Source organism: Elephas maximus, chromosome 27 (assembly GCF_024166365.1).
Source record: "Elephas maximus indicus isolate mEleMax1 chromosome 27, mEleMax1 primary haplotype, whole genome shotgun sequence".
NCBI classification, from domain to species: Eukaryota; Metazoa; Chordata; class Mammalia; order Proboscidea; family Elephantidae; genus Elephas; species Elephas maximus.
In genome coordinates this window covers 14,433,362-14,450,396 of record NC_064845.1, presented here as the reverse complement: position 1 = coordinate 14,450,396, position 17,035 = coordinate 14,433,362, and the positions used below count along the sequence as shown (strand labels likewise).

At 41.4% G+C, this 17,035-nt stretch overlaps 1 long non-coding RNA gene across 1 annotated transcript in view; it reads left to right on the top strand.

Annotated features, from left to right (window-relative positions):
• The window catches only part of LOC126068428 (uncharacterized), a 373,496-nt gene that overhangs the window by 338,985 nt on the left and 17,476 nt on the right, over positions 1 to 17,035 (top strand). The window lies entirely within an intron of this gene.

Genomic DNA, 17,035 nt, shown 5'->3' with positions numbered 1-17,035 from the left:
CCGGACCTGTCTCCTCCATGTTCTGTGTCTTTGTTGGATGGGTGGTTCCATCCTCAGAAGCAATGATATATACTCTATTTTTATGCAAATAATGTGTACCTTCTGTGTTTGGCGGCCATACCCTCCCCCCACAAGGCACCCTCACAAGCACCGCTGTGGCAATCCTCTTCCTTACGTTGCTGTTAAAAAAAAAAAAAAAAAAGTAGCATAATGCAATTATGAAAATAGCTCGCAGTAAGGGCGAGTGCTATGGGCAAAAAAAAAAACAAAAACCCATAGAACACTCACGTTATTTGTGTAAATATGGTACATGAAATATAAATGACTGTGTTTTAAATGTGATGGCAGTGATATGAATCTTCTCAATTGTTTTTGAAGGAGGAATTGAATGCTGGACAAGCAGAAAAGTTGAGCTTTTAGCTGAGGGGCATTTATTCTGAGCAGAAGTTAGCCTGAAATACCCACTGATATTAGAAATCATCTCTTGCCAATGAATTCTTTGCTTGCTTTGCCACTCTGGAGTCTGTACTTAGAAACTCTCTCCCAGCTCACCTAGCAGCCTCTTAGAGGTTCTAATTTAGCTAGCAGCTGCTAACGCATTGAGACACATTGAAAGAGGCAGCTACTAAGCTTCTCTGACAGTTGTAGGATGAGGAGGGAAGGTGAGTAGCTGAGGCACTGAGCATTGGATTTCCTGTGTAAATCCCAACTAGATTTACCATTTGTCTGCATTTTTAAAAATATTTCTAAAGCCTTTCGAGTATGCAAGTTAGCCAAGCTGTGTAATGTAGTTTAGCTAGTCTTTAGGTTTAGATCGATGTCACCTGATTGAATCCATGATAATTCAGCATCCGTAGGGAGTGATCCCAAAGGTGTGTTACACGAGCGTAGATTAGAGTTGGGTTACCTGGCCATTTTGCCATCCTTAAGCCTCATCCTTAACCCAGATGGTAACCCACACAATGCCTTGTTAGTGTCTGTAGGTCTTCACCTTTGTTCCATCATAACATTAAACCTGTGTGCCCCAGAACTGTACTACCTTCAGGCCTAGAAGGAAGAATGGCTCAGTGAATGGGTAGATGCACTTGGGAATCAGACTGCCTTGATTCATATGCTGCCCTGGCTCTTGGAATTACGTGACTTTAAGCATATAGCTTCCGATAGCTTAGCTTCCTCAGGGCCTCAATTTTCTTTCTTCCTTTTTTTTTTTTATTGTGCTTTAGATGAAAGTTTACAGCTCAAGTTAATTTCTCATTGAAGAATTTATGCACATATTGTTTTGCGACATTAGTTGTGACAATGCACTCCCCCTTTTGACCCCGGGTCCCCTGTGTCCATTCAACCAGTTCCTGTGCCTTCCTGCCTTCTCATCCTGCTTTTGGACAAAGAGCTGACCATTTGTTCTCATATATCTGGATGAACTAAGAAGCAAATCCCTCACATTTATTATTTTTTGTTTTATAGTCCTGTCTAATCTTTGTCTGGGAAACCCTGGTGGTATAGTGGTTAAGAGCTATGGCTGCTAACCAAAAGGTCAGCAGTTTGAACCCACCAGATGCTCCTTGGAAACCTATAGGGCATTTGATTCTGTTGTCGTAGGGTCACTATGGGTCAGAATCAACTCAGTGGAAATGGGTAATCTTTATCTGAAAAGTGGGCTTCAGGAATGGTTTCAGTTCTGGGTTGACAGTGTACCCAGGGGCCATAGTTTTGGGGGTACCTCCAATCTCTATCAGACCATTAAGTCTGGTCGTGTTACATGAATTTGAGTTCTAGTGTACATTTTTCTCCTGCTCTGTCCGGGACTCTCTGTTGAGTTCCCTGTCAGAACTGTCATTGATAGTAGCTGGGCACTATCTAGTTCTTCTGGCGTCAGGATGCTGGAGTGTCTCGTTCATTTGGTCCTTCAGTTCTTTGGGCTAGTATTTTGTTTATGTCCAGTTTTCTTCATTCTTTGCTACAAGTGGTATGGAACCAATTGATGTATCTTAGATGGCCAGTTGCAAGCTTTTAAGACCCCAGAAGCCGGTCACCAAAGTGGGATGTAGAATATTTTCTTTTTCAACTGTGTTATACCAGTTGACCTAGATGTCCCTTGAAATTATGGCCCTCAGGACCCAGCCCAAGCTACTTGGTCCGTCCAAGTTTTTGGATGTATCCAGGAAATTTCTTTGCTTTTGCTTTAGTCCAGTTGTACTGACTGCCCCTGTATTGTGTGTTGCCCTTTCCTTCACCAAAGTTGATCCTTACCTACTATATAATTAATGATTTCTCCTCCCTCTCTCTCCCCACCCTTGTAACCATCAAAGAACGCTTTCTTCTGTGCATAAACCTTTTCTTGAGTTCTTATAATAGTGGTCTCACATAATATTTATCCTTTTGTGACTGACTTATTTCACCCAGCATAATGCCCTCCAGATTCATCCATGTTGTGAGATGTTTCGTCTATTCGTCATTGTTCTTTATCGTTGCATAGTATTTCATTGTGTGTATGTACCTAATTTGTTTAACCATTCATCTGTTTTTGGGCATTTAGGTTGTTTTCATCTTGTTGGTATTGTGAATAGTGCTGCAATGAACATGGGTGTGCATATGTCTATTCATGTGACAGCTCTTATTTCTCTCAGGTATATTCCTAGGAGTGGGATTGCTGGATAGTGTGATTTTTCTATTTCTATCTTTTTAAGGAAGCACCATAGGGCCTCTATTTTCTGATCAATAAAATGGAAATAATAGGGCTTTTCGCATAGGGCTCTTGTGGAAGTTAAGTGAGATACTGCATATAAAGTGCCTGGCACATAGTCCTGCACTAGTGGGAAAAAGTGAGCAGATGCCTGAAGCCTAGCAGCCAATATAGAAATACTCATTTCGTCTCCCTCCAGTTCTAAATAGGAGAAGTCACCCTAGCTCACCTTCTACGAAAGATTCTCATCGCCTTACAGCAGCAAAAGGTCCCAGAACAGACAGTTCTATCGTAGAAACAAATCTGCCTTCCTCTTTAACTGTCTACCTAGGTAGGATCACCTGTCACTGATGGCTTTCAGTTTATACATTCAGCAAAATTTGTTGAGCGACTACTTATAGTTTCTAGCCTCAAGGATTTTACATTCTCGCAGGGACAATTTAACATAAATACCCGAATCACTAATACAATGCAGAGTATGGTAGGTGACTTAAAAATGGTACGGACCCAGTACAGTGAGGATTGAGAATCAGTAAAAGGCATCTTGAAGGAAGTGGTATTTGAGCTGGGAATTGAATAATGGATTAGGATTTTAACCAGCAGAAATTTGGAACCCTGTTCCAGATGAAAGAACTCAGGCAGGCTAGGTTCAAGAGGCAGAAAGGAAAAGGAAGATGTTTGGTTTCTCCATTTGACTGGGAAAGGGAGTTTGCCGGATATAAAGCAAGACTCACATGCCTCCTTGGAAGAAGGGACAATCTTCTGCTTTGGTTCTTTGCCTTTCTGGGACTCTGTGGTGCTGTGAGAAATGGCAAGCCAATTCTTGGGACCTCCCATTCCCTCTCCCTCCAGCCTCCTTCATGGTCCAAATCTGGACTTTCTGGATTGTATGTCAGCTCTAAAGTCTTGGGTCCCTGGGTATTCATCTACACTAGTGGCCTCACTTGGAGACCGTTCATATGAATGATGGCTCCTCCCTTGGAATGTAGAAGTGTGGTTGCCTGTCTCTGAGTGAAGAGAGACCAACAACAGTACTTTCCTGCATTTCTGAAATGGAGAAACATTGCCGGAGAGGTTTTGGAGTGGGGCTAGAGGTAGGTACTGCAAGGAAAGTGTTCCCAAAGTGCCAGATGGTGAGGGAGGAAGAGGACAAAGTCAACAACACATCTGAGACCACAGTTCTCTGCTTAAAGAATTCAGATCAAATCTGCATAATTCAAAATTTAAAAAAAGAAAAACTGGTGGCGTGATGTAGCAATGCCCAAAAAAGAAGACTTTGACCGACTAAATTGTACACTCTTCAAATAATACCTCGGTACCTAGCATAGTGCTGCATGCTTAACAGGACTGGCTTAACTGATGGTAGCATTAGGTAAACCTAGCTCAACTCTCTCACGGTTAAGTGACACCATTGCCAGCCTTACCAATGGCCACGTATTTAAATATTTGGTATGCATTGGTAATGAATAAAGCTAGAATGTGGTTCTTGACCAATATGAGCGGGTGGCCAGGCATCTTAAGGCTGCACACAGGCCAGCGAACAACAAATTAAATCAGTAAAGGAATTTTGGTGGGGTGGTATGACTTGGGACTCTATCTGCTCTTCATTTGCCTTTTTTGGATTATCACATAGGCATACAGCATACCTAGCTTATAACAAATTTTGGAATACAAATTGATTAGAGAAACATACAGACCTTTTGTGGCTTTTGTCCTTGCACCAGAGATGATGTGGGTTTCATTGTTAGTGGGAGATGATCCAGGAAGGTACTCGCCAGGCCCTTTGGGGGTCTGAGTTACCTCTATGTTTTATTTTTATCTTTCAATTGCTTTATTGGCTCCCAGCCAAGCAAAATATTGACAATAAAATTGCTATTTTTGTCTCACAAGCCACTGCATAGTCCTTGTCCCTCTGCATTTAATGGCTGCGTGTTCTTCTCTTTAGCTGGCTGGCTGTTCCCTTGACAAAGAGCCACAGCGAACAGGGACTCCAGAGTAACGTCTGTAATCTTTACCAGCAAACTGTCTATCCTGCTGACCCTGTGGAAACCTAGGAACATATTGAATATATCATGGAACAAATTAAGGGTGTAAGGCTTAACGGAGCCAAGGAAGTGATCATAATGCTGTATGGCTGGGGCCTTGAGTGATTCTTAAAACTCCAGCTTATAGAGTTAGTCATATTGACCATGGTGAATTTCCAAAACAGAAAAAGAAATTGTATAGTTTCGCACTCACCATTTTTCAAGTTTGATGAAAGAACGAATCCTTTTCAATCTCACTGCTCTAGTGGGCATCGTGCACAAAGAAAAAGACCAAGTGATGGTTGACATTGTTCAGATGTCTGTATGTCCTCTTGACTCATCACAGGCTAGAAAATTAGAAGGATAGCGATCTTCTTACACCTTCTCACAGAATTCACGCTGAAGAGACATACTGATCACGCTAGAATATGTATTTAGGTCCTGGAATCAGACAGCCTGCATTGGAATGCTGGCCTTGCACTTTACTAGCTCTATGACCTTAGACAAGTTTCTTGACCTCTCTGATCTTCAGTTTCCTTATTGGTAAAATGAGGATTAAGGAGTTAACAGATGGAAACACTCAGACCATATCTTACATGTGATTGATGCTGATTATTATTATTAATAACTCAAGCCATGGTATTTTCAATCACTTCATATGCATGAGAAGGCTGGACAATGAATAAGGAAGACCAAACAAGAATTGATGCCTTTAAATTATGGTGTTGGCAAAGAATATTGAATATACCGTGAACTGCCAGAAGAACGAACAAATCGGTCTCGGAAGAAGTACAGCCAGGATGCTCCTTAGAAATGAGGATGGCAAGACTTGTCTCACTACTTTGGACATGTTGTTAGGAGGGACCAGTCCCTGGAGAAGGACATCATGCTTGGTAAAGCAGAAGGTCAGTGAAAAAGAGGAAGATCCTCAATGAGGTAGATTGGCACAGTGGCTGCAACAACGAGTTCAAAGATAGCAACAATTGTGAGGATGGTGCAGGACCAGGCAGTGTTTTGTTCTGTTATACATAGGGTCACTATGAATCAGAATCAACAGTGATATTATTTTTAATATTATCATTTAACTACTCCTGATCCGGATGTCAATTAGTTCAGCAGTTGGTAATCTTACCCTGGAAAGGCCAGATAATAAATAATTTGGGCTTTATTGGCTATATATGGTCTGTTTCGCAACTACTCAGCTATGCCATTGTAAGGCAGAAAGCAGCCATAGACAATATGGAGACTAATGGACATGGCTGTGCTGTGTTCAATAAACTTTTATTTACAAAAGCAGGTGGGCTGGCAGGTTTGGACTGTATGCCACGCTTTGCTGACCCCTGAGTTAGTCACTTCGGTTGCTTCAGTTCTTCCCCTGAACTGTGGAATTGTATATGGGCTTCCCCACCAAAGACTGTGCCTTTGACCTAGTGCTGGTACTGTCAAACCTGCCCAGGAAAACTGCCACAGTTACTTTTAAAAGTACCTATGTCTGGGCTGCATGCTCTGATATTTTAGTTTAGGGTGGGGCTCCAACCATTTGGTGGTTTTTCCTTTTTTATACTTTATTCATTTTTGGTGCAAATATATACAACCAAACATACATCCATTCACAATTTCTACATAAGCAGTTCAGTCACGTTGATTACATACTTCACATTGTATTACCATTTTCCCTGTCTCTACCCGTATTATTTTATCACCATTAATTTAGGCTCTCTTCTTTGGTGTTTCATACAGTCTCTCTGGATGTTTCTAATGAGCAGCCAGAACTGAGAAGCGCTGCTAGTATTTCGCAAAGTCACCTGATGATGGAAGCCACTGGAACACCTTGTTTAAAAAAAAAAAGATTTCCAAATCTCCACCCTGAAAATTCTAATTCAGTTCTAGGTTTGGGGCTCAAGAATCTGTATTTTATTTTTTATTGTACTTTAGATGAAGGTTTACAGAACAAACTAGTTTCTCATTAAATAGTACACATTGTTTTATGACATTGGTTAACGATACGTCAGTACTCTGCCTTCTCAACCTTGGGTTCCCTATTACCAGCTTTCCTGTCCCCTCTTGCCTTTTAGTTCTTGTCCCTGGGCTGGTGTGCCCCTTTAGTCTCGTTTTGTTTCGTGGGCCTGTCCGATCTTTGGGTGAAGGGTGAACCTCAGAAGTGACTTCGTTACTGAGCTGAAAGGGTGTCTGGGGGCCATACTCTCAGAGTTTCTCCAGTCTCTGTCAGGTCAGCAAGTGTGGTGTTTCTTTTTGAGTTAGAATTTTGTTCTACATTTTTCTCCAGCTCTGTCCAGGGCCCTGTATTGTGATCTCTGTCAGAGCAGTCAGTGGTTGTAGCCGGGCACCATCTAGTTGTGTTGGTCTCAGTCTGGTGGAGGCCAAGAGTCTATATTTTAAACAAGCATTCTGGTTGTTTCTTATCTTTGGGAAACTTGCCCTCCCTTCCCTTTTTTCTTTGTTACTTGTCCTGCAGATTCTTCCCAACACCTCCTCTAGGAGACCCTTGCTACTCCTGTTAGTCCATCTATGCCAGGGCAGCCCATTGTTCTAATGGGCCATAACTGGTTTCTGGGGATGTTACATACTGGCCAAAGGACTTACTTCCAGAGTAGAAATTTTGAGGATTGTTCCAGTCTAGACAGCACGGTCACCATGTGATGTGGACTTTCCTGGGTGATGAAGGTAAAGATCTGTGCCTCATTTTCAGAATGAGAGTCCATGTAAGAAAAGTAGTTACATGCTGGTTGGGAGATGGCCTGGGGCCAGAAAGTCTTTCTATTATGTCTTGTGTATGAAGGATAAACAGAAATTATACAAGACCTAATACTGGTTTATAAGTGGTAGTAACTAGAAGCTGGTGTAAGGAATAGTCAGGCATTTTATGAGTGGCAAGGGAAGGTGCTGGAAAGCACAGTCAGTATGAGATTAGTGTTTGTTTGGTTATATCTTGCTTCTCATCCAAATTAAAAAATTATAAAGAGTATAGGTGGGACTTGTATCAGGCTTTCATTTTTTTTTTCTTGTACCATAGAAATATAGAAGGTAATATATATATTGAAATTTGGTACCAAAATAATGTTGTTGCATTAACTGTCTGAAACAAAATCCTTTTTCAGTCAGTACATGAGTGAGGCAGGTTCTGTGGATTTCCAATAGCTGTTACCAACTCTCTTTTCCCATATTGCTTTCCACTAAGAGACTGAAAAAGCTGCTCAGTTTTCCAGCTTCCCTGTACCAAGGGGCGGCCACGTGGTATTGTTCTGGCCAATAAGACTAAGCAGACATCTGTAGGGCCCTTTTGAGAAAGCTTTGATTTTTCCCAGGAATCAAAGACACATGCCCTTTTACACTATATTCTCCTCCTTCTTGCCTTGTAGGTACAAGCCAACTTGTGAGCACAAGGCAGAAAGGCAACACGTTAGTGAAGACAGAAAAAAAAAGTGATCCTGGGGTTTTGATGATTTTGTTGAACCTCTAGTCCTTTTCTAGTCTGCCTTGTCTCTAGACTACTGTTTATGTGACATAGTCAAACATTTTTACTGCTTAAGCCACTCAGAAATGCTGTTACTTGAAGCCAAAAGATTCCCAACTGAGGAATGTTAGCTGCATCTCTCTTGTTCCAGAAGTTACAGTGGTTAAGAGAAATTAACACCTTAATGCATTGAATGAATGAGTCAGCCAAGAGGGCACTTTGCTGGTGGGCTTTAAAAGCGAACTGTTTGGTCCAAGGACCAGAGGCAAGATTGCACCCATTAATAATGGGCAGAAATCTTAAAAGAAATAGTCTTGTCAGCTAACATGGCAGCTGCTTTCCAAACGACAATCTTGATACGTTACAACATCATTGGCTCAACGGATCCAGTTGAATCAGCAAGGTTGGATCGCTGAGCCGTGACTCTTGCCAAGACTCTTACGGCTCTCTGCACTGGACCTTCTTTTAGTTTGATTTGCAGAGACCATTCCTACAACATTTGCTGAGTTGATCACTACCAAGTAATCACTACAGCTGTTCTTTTATGAAAGTAGCAGTTGTAGTGAAAAATGCAGATTCAGACCATGCTCAAAAGCTTTCTACCTCTAGCACTTGAGCGTGTTACCTGATTTCTCTGCACCTCGGCTTCCTCAGGTATAAAAATGTGGATAATAATTCATTGCCTCTCGGTGTTAGTGAGAGGATTGAGCAAAATTATGTATGCAGAAATGCCAGTCACAGAACTCTAAACCTTGTCAGTAGTTGTCACACATTCCCCCGCCCCTTTTAAAGCCACAGCTTGCATGTCCACCCTCGTACAGCTCAGTCTGAAAGTAAGACACTACGAGTGGTTTCCTCTGTCTTTTTCCATGTTATCTCCCTCTTCTTGACTCACCTTCAAGCATTCCTGTCTGGATCTGGTCTACCTTCAGTGTCTCAGAGCAGGAGAAGGACACAGATAAGAGTAGTCTCACTCTGATACACCATGGAGATGGACTGGAAAACATCTACCAATATATCCATCCCATCACCCTTCCCTGAACTTCATCCAGAAATAACACACTTTAGTAAGGAAGGAAAATTAATTACCACCTGTGTACATTTGGGAGACGGTAGGAAGATGAATGGAGGGAGGAGGACTTTAAGCTGTGGGAAATATATACAGTGGAGACGTGGCGAATCTTCCACAGGAATGGGTTTTAAAATCTGTGAAGAAAGAAACATTGAGTATTATCAAAATTACCCTTAAAACCTTTAACCCGTTGCCATCGAGTCTCTTCCAACATACAGTGACCCTATAGGACAAAGTAGAACTACCCCACAGAGTTTCCAAGGAGTGCCTAGTGGATTAGAACTGCTGTCCTTTTGGTTAGCAGCCATAGCACTTAACCACTATACCACCGGAGTTTCCAAAACTACCCTAAACAAATCAAATCAGTCAGAGGGAGGATCATTCATGTGTGGCTTAGCACTGATAATCTTTATAGTAATATATGCATGTAAGTGTTTAGCCTCTAGAATAATTGTTGTTGTTCGTTGCCACTGACTTGGCTCTGATTCAGGGCGACCTTCTGTGTAACAGAATGAAATGTTGCCCAGGCCCGTGCCATCTTCCTGATCTTTGATGTGTTTGAGCCCATTGTTGCAGCTATTCTGTCCATATGTCTCACTGAGGTTTTCTCTCATTTTCACTGACGCCAAACCATGTTATTAGTCGTCAAGTCAATTCCGACTCATAGCAACCCCATGTGTACAAATTAGAACGTTCCGTAGGGTTTTCAAGGCTGTGATCTTTTGGAAGCAGATCACCAAGCCTGTCTTCTGAGGTGTCTCTGGGTGGGTTTGAACCGCCAGCCTTCTCGCTAATAGCTGACCGCCTGTTTGTGCCACCCAGGGACCCCCTCAGATGATGGTATGTAAGAAAAGGGCCTATTTTTGCCTAGCACAGTTTTGTCAGAGAATGTGATATGTGCAGTGTGATTGTGCCCTCTCTGAGCCATTTCTGTTAGTCACTAAGGGGAACCCTGCACACACATACATACACACACACACACACACACACACACACACCATGAGAGCTGCGTGGGGAAAGAGGTCAATAAAAGACATTCCACGTGCAAGGCCCCTATTTCATGCTTGTGCTGAAACACAAAACTCAGTAAGTGGGAAGACAGAATCACCCACTGTTATTTAAACTGTTTCTTTCTGCCTCCCACCCACCTCCCACAGCCCATACAGTTTAAGGTGCGTTAATTAAATGCGTGTAGGATGCAATCTCGCTCTCCTCCCCTCCCCTCCCCTCCCTGCTCCTGTCATCTCCTGCCATCCCCCTCCTCTCTCTGCCTGTTAAATGAACAAAGTCTCCATTTGTCTATGCTATTCTTTGACCACAACTCTGTCATGCTCCTAAAAATGAGTGGGTCAACAGAATTCTCTTTGTAAGCTCAGTGACATTTTAACAGCTTTGCCCACGTATATGAGCATCAATTTGCAAGAAATCTCAAACTTGAGACCTGGGAAGTTGGATACACAGCATGACGAAAGGAAGTGAGAGCTTGAGGGAGAGACTGGTTCACCTGACAAGAAGTAATGCTAGTCTAGAGTGGGCTCGGGAGAAGAGGGGGCTCCCAGGGGAGAACAAGCCCATGTTCACAGCCATTGCCACTGCCTTCCATCACTGTCGCTGGAGCCTAGAACTGACACCACTCAGCCAGTTCTCTGGGCTCTCGAGCCAGTGAAAATGCCAGTTCTTTGGTTTCTCTCCTTTCAAATGCTCTTAGAGAGGGGATTTTGTACAGACTCCTGGACATTCACAATGACAAATGAAAAAGGGATCGTGTCTCTCCTGACTTGTCATAAACTACGGATAATCAAGGAGTTTTCTGCCTTGCCCTCCTATAAAATCCAGCCCAGTTTCCTTACATACAGAGTAAAATGTTTTGAGAGAACAGTCTCTGGTTATACATTCATGCGCTGGTTTCACATTCAAAATGTTCTTTTTAAAAAGAATTCCATGATATCAGGAAAGAATGTCTCTGACTTTCAAGGGAGTGGAACAGTGTGTTATGAAAACATCTGAAGTGCTTATAAATTCAGAGAGAACCAATCCTTCTTGAGTTTAGGAGTAACACGAGGCAAGAGCCCGGTGGTCATTCTGTCTAAGAAAGATACCAAGACAATTGTTGACATGTATACAAGTAATGTACAAATCAAACACCGACTACCTGAAAGGCATTCTCTTTAAACAAGGGGGAGGGCAGATATATGCTCTGCCTTGGGTGGGGATGGAACTGAGGGACTGAGCTACATAATATTTTTCCATTTGCAGACAGTTAACAATTGGCTCAGTGGCTATATGTATATACTCAGATCTCCTTTGATGAGATTACTGTGGAAAAAACATTTTGCATTCTCTCTTTTATGGTGATACAGCTGGTCACACAGCCCATTTTGCCCTGTGGCTTCCAATTTGGCAGCCACTAAATGCAGGTGCCACATCTGAATTAAAGCGCTGCATTGGGTTGGTGGGAGAAGGATGGTGCCTCCTGAAAATGTTTAGAGGTACAGTTTGAGGGGCGTCTTTCTGGCCTGCGTGATTATCTGGTTTCACTGTCTTTACATTTTCCTGAGGTAAATGACAAGAGCACCTTTAGTACTGAGCCTCCTTTGGAAATTTTTTCTGCCTTTAATCATTCACAAAGAAGAAAGTCCCCTGATGCCAGGGCGGGAAAGGAAAGGAAGGTCACTTCACCAAAAAAGAAATCTTCCAACATCTTGTAATGCTTTTCCTTTCAGGGCGTCATTTCTTCCTCTCCAGATGCCTTCATCTCCTTGATACATAAGGGTACACTAAGTTGAATCTATAAACAGAACCCACTAATTAAGAGTAATTGCTTGGGAGATTGGTACTGACTATTCAGCATTATATGCGTGTTCTTCTCAGATAACCATTAGCGGCTAATAAGATACTACAGATGTGCCAGTCTGTTTCCTGTTTCCGTCTATTGTACCTTTATTGCCATATATGGACCAATCGGATGGGCGGAACAATAAGTGGATGTCCTTTTGCTCCCTGAACAGGTCTCCAAGGAACGTTTGTTATTAGATTGCTTTTTCTGTTCAGCTTCACATCAGTATGTTAGCAGAGAAAACATAACACCGAGGAAGTTTTGGGTTGCTTTTCTTTCACTTCTGTGACAGTAACTGGTTTCTTGTTTAATTAAATCTCTTTGCATAGATTTTTTTTTTTTCCCTTTCTTGTGAAGTACATAATGCAAGTCTGCAGGGGCAACGTGAGCGGAGGGAAAATGACATTCTTCCTCCCGCTGTCTTGAAAAGAAAAAGTTTCCATCTCCATGTTTAAGTACTTAAAAATTCAGCATGAATATCAGGTTGCTATATTTGACTGATTTACACTGGAGGCTTGGTAAAAAGCCTATGAATTATTCATTCCCAAGTGATTCTATAAGCCAGAACACCAGAAATCATATCCCCCAGTTGAAGTTTATAAAGTTAAATAGTTTAAATACTCTCTAGACATGTGACTGTCTGTAGAGTTGGCTTTCTTTTCTGATTTTGAGTTGCTCTGCTCCAAACCCACTTAGTTTTTCTCATAGAACTACTTAGCAAAAGATCTCACCCTTTCCTCCACTAAAACTAGTTAACATATTTTTTTTTAAGTTGGTGCGAAATATTGTGTTATAAGACAGTAATTGGTACCTTTGGCTCGTGTCAGGTTCAAAGACGTTTTATTTTGTTACAAAGATGAGACAACTGAGGAGAAAATGATGACTGGCTTTGTCTTTTTAATTTACTTACATGAGAACTAAAACAGAAAATAATCTACAGGTTATTAAGCACCATACCAAGGGAAGGACATAAATATGTTATTCTGTGAAATCACATACACACATACACACATGCACAGTAATGCCAACCAGCCTGGCACATGAAAACTACTCATAACATTAAGATTCTCCCTAGTTCCTATATTCTGGAGTCCACAAGTGTGAGTCTTGGCAGCTAAATTTTATGGGAGTATATTAAAATAATTTAAAATGCTACTTAGAGCGGTAATGCTTTGACCTATGTGCTCATCAGGATTCATAAACTAAACAAGGTCGGCTAGGTTACTAGCTGGATGACACTTCCCAAGAAAATCCAAAGCTTCTAAAAATATGGGCTGCAGTGATAGATAGGAGCTTTCTCTGCATGTTATTTCCAGTGGAACCACGACAAACGCTTTGAGGGAAGAGCAGGAGTGGAATTTCTCAGGGGAGGAGTAAGAAACGAATTTTCAATCTATTGATGGCCACCATGCATTATTACTTCCATGGAATTCTTTGTTGCTTGTTCAATATTCATATTCTAAATAATCCCAATAGTAGAGACTATTCACTAGGAAACATGGAGCCCTGGTGGCACAGTGGTTAAGAGCTCAGCTGCTAACCAAAAGGTCAACACTTTGAATCCACCAGCCTCTCTTTGGAAACCCTATGGGGCAGTTCTACCCTGTCCTGTAGGGTCGCTATGAGTCGGAATTAACCCGACAGCACTGGGTTTGAGGTTTTTTTTTGGAAATGTGCACAACAATTATATGCACACCGAAGTACAAGCACAGGGAAGAGCCTCTGTGCACCTTATTCTCAGGTATTTAACAAGTGGAAACTCTATGGGGCAGTTCTACTCTGTCCTATAGGGTCTCTATGAGTTGGAATCAATTCGACGGCACTGGATTTTTCTGGGTTTGGTTTCTAAATCAAATTAGTCATCAAAATATCACTAAGAAGCTTTCTGTCTTCTAAAACATAGGTCAAGATTTCATGCCCTACTGAGAACATGCAGAGATAATTTCCTCATTGAGTTATTGATGTACAGTACCCTGATTCAAGTCCATTTATAAAACTTCTGATGTTACCAAAGGACTGATCAGAAGCTGACAATTCAATGAAGTTAGGGTTGAGAAATTATGCCTCGAATTTTTGTGGGCATTGAGTTTACATAAAACAATAAGAATAAAAAAGAAAATATAGCTGTAATTAGACAATTGGAATGCCTTATTTTGTTTAATAACTAATTTGCTGTTCTAGTTGTTAGGAATCTTTTTTTTTTTTTTATAATACTCAGCAAATGTATGTTAAGAACCTTCTGTCATCCTGGTTGGGGCATTGGTGGTTCAGTGGTAGAATTCTCGCCTTCCGTGAGGGAGACCTGGGTTCAATTCCTGACCAGTGCACCTTATACACAGTGACTACCAGTGAAGACTTGCATCTATGATGTTGAACACGTTTCAGCAGACCTCCTACACTAAGACAGACTAGTAAGAAGGGCCTGGTGATCTACTTCTGAAAATCTGCCAATGAAAACTCTATGAATCACGATGGCCTGATCCACAACCAGTCGGGATGATGCAGGACTGGGCAACATTTTGTTCCACTGTGCATGTGGTCACCATGAGTCAAGGGCAAGTCAATGACAGCTTATAGCAACAGCATTGGTCAGGCACTGGCCTAGGCACAAGACATACATCAGTGGACATGCTGGTAAGGATTCCTATCCCCATGGAGCTTAGGGGCCTAGTGCAGAAGTCAACAATCTCCGATCTTTTTGTTGGGTTCTGAAATACATAGACCTGTTGGGCGATGGAGGGAAGAAATGGTCCTAATAGAAATCAAAATATATACTTACGTTAAATTGAAAATTACCCTAAGAAGAAGCAAAATATAAAGTCTGAGCTTATTAATAACATCAGAGCTCTTTCTGTCATCTTTCTTCTGGTAATTCACTGTAGAGAATTTGTGCTAAAGGAAACCTCAAATTGTAGCTGTTTGTTAAATTGTTTTGAGGCCATGACAGAGACATTGAGTAATACAGGTATTAGAGTAATTTAGGGAGGAATACCCAACAGTCTGCTTTTCAGGGAAAGAAAGTCAGAGTTTTGCCTTGTTGATCCCAAGTTGTTTGTCTGCTTCATCAGAGTTATGGATAACCCTTCCTGAGCTGGGGCAAGAATGAGGAAGTGAGGTACTTGCTCAGGCACAAAATTTAAGGGGCCACTGAAAAATTCAGCTATCAAGATAAATTTTAGTACAAAATTTTAAAAAATCAAAATTAATACAAAAAACATCCATGTTGACAACAAATCGAAATTTTAAACAAGAGCCAGATCAGTATCGTACACTTTGACTTCAGTTGGTGCCCAACTTTCTCTAAACTCCCGAAACACTTTGTTCACCTCTCATCTTCCAGCAGATTTCGTTTGTGTTTCAGTCATTTACATTCATGGCCTGTCAACCACATGACTACATCTTGGCGTTGGGGACGAGGTCTTGTCCATTCTGATGTTCTTCATTTTGCCCAGGAACAGTATATTGTACATAGCAGCTGCTCAACAAGTGCTTAATATACAAAAGGATCAAGCAAATTGGAGCTCAGAACCTGTTGGCATTTACTGAGACTTCTGAAGGCCTCTGTAGAGAGAGGTATATAAAAGAATTCAGAGAAGCCACACTACATAAAAGCCTTTTGCGTTTGAGACTTTACCTCTGTATGCTTCTCATTTTTAGTATAAAACTAACAACAAAACCTGCTGCTGTCAAGTCAATTCCAACTCATGGAGGCACTATGGGACAGAGTAGAACCACCCCATAGGATTTCCAAGGAAACCCTATGGTGGGTTCAAACTGCCAACCTCTTAGTTAGCAGCCAAACTCTTAACCACTGTACTGCCAGAGCTCCCACTTCTCTCCTATGATCATGTTGATTTTTTAAGGAGCCAGCTATGTTTGGGGTATACGATTACAAATATATTTTCCCCTATTTCTATGATTTTACTTGTTTTAACCTTAACTTGTGCTAATAGACACCTCACAAAAAGAAACATACACATAAAACAATAATCCTCACAACTGGACCAATAAGTAACATTATGATAAGTGGAGAAAATACTGAAGTTGTCAAGGATTTCATTTTACTCAGATCCACAATCAATGCCCATGGAAGCAGCAGTCAAGAAATCAAATGCTGCATTGCATTGGGCAAATCTGCTGCAAAAGACCTCTTGAAAGTATTAAAAAGCCAGGATGTCACTTTGAGGACTAAGGTGTGCCTGACTCAAGCCATGGCATTGATGATCGCCTCATATGCATATGAAAGCTGAACAGTGAATAAGGAAGACCAAAGAAGAATTGATACCTTTGAATTATGGTGTTGGTGAAGAATATTGAATATACCACAGACTGCCAGAAGAATGACCAAGTCTGTTTTGGAGGAAGTACAGCCAGAATGTTCCTTAGAAGCAAGGATGGCGAGACTTCATCTTATGTACTTTGGACATGTTATCAGGAGGGACCAGTCCCTGGAGAAGGACACCATACTTGGTAAAGTAAAGGGTCAGCAAAAGGGAAGAAAACCCTCAACAAGATGGCTTGGCACAGTGGCTGCAGCAATGGGCTTGAACATGGCAATGATTGTGAAGATGGTACGGGATCAGGCAACATTTCATTCTGTTGTACATGGGATCGCTATGAGTTGGAACCAACTCAATGACATCTAGCGATAATACAATAGACACCTCTATTAGTATATGCTCCATGAGCATGTCAAATTAACTCATTTAAACTGTATTTGTTCTTCCTTGACACCTGTTGCTCCTTCTGTGTCCCCTATCTTAAAGAGGAACTCTGTCATTAACTTTGTTTCTAAAACCGGAATTCCAGGCATTAGCCTTGATTCTTTAGTATGGGATTTAATGGGAAATTTTTTTTTTTCTTTAAACCTCAGTGTTCAATCCCTGCCTTTTTTTAATGCATGCTACCTTATTAATGCCCTTTTGATTCATCATGACTATGGACC